Genomic DNA, 3,452 nt, shown 5'->3' with positions numbered 1-3,452 from the left:
TTGAAGAATGTCTACGAATACGTATATGTGTAATAAGGTAAGAAATAATGAGTAGTGGTTAGGGACGCTGATTTGTGAAAAAGGTTGTTGGAAACCAAGAATTGTACTTTAAGAGTTATGAAATGTGTGTAAATGCGTGAATGTATCGTAATGCTGGCGAAAATTTTTTGCATACTGTTATATTCATAGGATTTTGTTTCTACACATTTGTAATGCAAATTCTCAACCTGTGATTTTTTTTTCATATGAGACTGTCACTGTAGCGGAAACTGGTGTCGTAAATATTTCGGTAAGAAAGTTAAGTGACCACCCGCACGTAATGCGTCGTGGGCACCCAGCTGGGCGACAGTCGCCTGAAAAAAAAAAAAGCCATTAGTGTGTGCCTTTCAGAGGTACAGGTGGAGAAAAAAAAGGGAGGCCATTATCCTCGCTATTGACATTCCTTTGTGGAAAGCATCGCAAATACGACATGCTCATAACTTGGAAACATTCTTACATCTGCACACCTGATTAGGACAGGTGTCTATCAACGAGAATTGAGAGAATTTCTACTAACTTATGGAATGCCTCATGACTACTGAATGATTATTTTATGCTTTACTTTGTACATAGTTGCTTATTTCATTTGATATCTGGTTTCCAGCTGTTTTGCAGCATTGGTTTCATAAAATAAAATTAAATGCATTTGCTAATGTGAACACTTTCTGTCAACAGATCTATTAAATAATAATTTTGTGATCCACATTCTTCAAAAAAGGAGCACTTGGAAAGGAAAGAACAATAAGAAGGGACTAGTAACAGTAACTGCATACATAATATTCTTTTCAAATACATGGTAATATTTTTTTACAATAAGTTGTTGTGGTGCACCACTTTAATTACTTAGACATTAAGATGTGATTATTCATTTCCATTATCTGCATTGTTGTCTTTAGTGTACTATTTTTTCTGCTTGAGCTTTGTCATGTTTAGGTATAAGTTATTTCATTTTCTGCTGCTGTTTGCCAGGCATAATGTTACTGAATTTGACTTTGTATTACGCTGTTAAGCCAGTTTTACTACGCATTTATTTTTCTTGTTTGCTGCACAGTGCTTTATATTAGTTGTAATATTGCAATTGCTTTGCCAGTTTGAATTTTTTGTCATTGATGTTTGTGTTACTTGTTTTGTGCTGCTGCATTGCCTCGTCCCTTAGTTTAGCATCTGAGCTCAGTAGATTTAAGTTAGCTTAAGAGGGGGTAGACTATATAAGAAACTAACTATGATGAATTGGAAGAAATGCATTGAGAAGATATAAGAAAATGGTTTGGCCAAAAAAAAAAAAAAAAAAGTAGTGTACGGTGGAGAAAAACTATTTTGAAAGAGGATGTGAACAGAATACAGAAAGCAGGCTTAGATAGTACTTTTGGGAATAATGATGAACAAAGGGAGATCTCCATGCAAAATACTGCAGTAAAACAAACCCTGTCCTTTCCTTTTGTGTCATCCCTCTATATGTTTGTGTACCCTTGTGTATTTGTGTTTTTCCTGTCTTTATGTGTTTAGCTGATGAGAGCTATGTTGTAGAATTTTTCTAATACTATGTTATTTACTTTGTAAAGATGTTGAGACATTATTTATTCTGTTTTGTTGCTCATATGTGAAGGTGATGTTTCAAAAGTTATTCTGATCTTCATGTATGTACTTACGTCATTATTTTTGTAACATTGATGTATATGTTTATTTCTATTCTTTTGTAAAGCCTGTGTTACTACAAATGTTATCTGTATTGTTATGTTCTTTAATGATGTATTTTGTACCTATGTAATTGTATTCTTATGTTATAAAATTATAATTGACACCAGTTCATCATATTATTAACTTGTAAGTTACATTTCACTGCACAAATTTCTGTTGGTCATAGTATATGGACAATATGTGAGAAGTAGGGACTGTTAGTGTTTGCACGTGTGTTAATAATTCAGCAAGGGACTGGATAACAGCATTGCTGGTTCTAAGGACAATTCCAAAAACTTCGGGAGTGTACAAGTGGTGGTTTATGGACTTGCTATATTGTCTGCAAGACTTCTAAGGACAATTCCAAAAACTTTGAGCGTGCACAAGTGGTGGTTGCATCTTTGATGGCCCACCAATACCATTATTTCTACAAGGACTGCAGTGGGTCTGCACCTCTGATGGCCCACCTATACCATACTCTCTACCAAGACTATAGTGGGTCTGCTCTGTGATGACCTACCTACCAATATTCTTCGAAACGTCGAATGACTCTGCTGTGGGTTTGCTCTGTTGTGGCCCATTACCTGTCAGCATGTCAAGAGTCAGCACTGTCTTTCCATTGGAAGGACAACACTACTTCTCAAGACTGCGTGGATATCCACTACTTCTGTGTGCAATTTCTTTTACTAATGAGACTTTGTGAAAAAAAACTGTAATTACTATTATGATGAATGATCAGGACAATCTTTATGGACTGTGAGAAAATTTTAGCTTTTGACCAACATTGTATCAATAAGTGTGTGCATTTGATATCTTTGTTATTGTAATTATGAAAAATTTTATCAAATCATTATTGGCCACTGCCCAAAACAATTTGTAAAATTTTTTGTGGGGAGCATGGGGGCTATGTAAGTAGGCTGTGTAGGTTTTTTATTTAGGCTGTGTAGGTAACGCCACCTCTGTATGAAAATCACTGGCTGTGCTGTGTGCAGTCTGTGGCTGCTTTGCATTGTTGTAATACTCGCCATTGTAGTGTTAGGCAGCTGGCTGTGAACAGCGCGTAGCGTTGTGCAGTTGGAGGTGAGCCGCCGGCAGTGGTGGATGTGGGGAGAGAGATGGCGGAGTTTTGTAATTTGTCATGAACTGCTATATGTATTATGACTATTAAGGTAAATACATTGTTTGTTCTCTATTAATATCTTTCATTTGCTAACTATCCCTATCAGTAGTTAGTGCCTTTTGTAGTTTGAATCTTTTATTTAGCTGGCAGTAGTGGCGCTCGTCTATTGCAGTAGTTCGAGTAATGAAGATTTTTGTGAGGTAAGTGATTTCTGAAAGGTATAGTTTAATGTTAGTCAGGGCCATTCTTTTGTAGGGATTATTGAAAGTCAGATTGCGTTGCGCTAACAAAATATTGTGTGTCAGTTTAAGCACAGTCATGTATAAATTGTTCTAAGGGAACGTTACATATGGAGTGACAGGAAGTTTTGGATAAAAATCGGGAGTGGTCCCCGGAGATCCCACTCGTACAATGTGTCAAGGATATGACTTCGCCAAGTCATGTCGTATGATTTACTTAAGTCAAAAAAGACAGCTATCAGGTATTGTCATCTGGAAAAGGCTGTTCGAGTGGCAGACTCAATGGACACAAGATAATCAGCGGTAGAGCGACCCTGGCGGAAGCTGCCCTGACATGGAGCCAGCAAGCCACGCGGCTCCAGGACCTAACCCAACCG

Source organism: Schistocerca serialis, chromosome 1 (assembly GCF_023864345.2).
Source record: "Schistocerca serialis cubense isolate TAMUIC-IGC-003099 chromosome 1, iqSchSeri2.2, whole genome shotgun sequence".
Lineage (NCBI taxonomy): Eukaryota > Metazoa > Arthropoda > Insecta > Orthoptera > Acrididae > Schistocerca > Schistocerca serialis.
The sequence above is the reverse complement of the archived record's forward strand: the minus strand, read 5'-3'. Positions refer to the sequence as shown.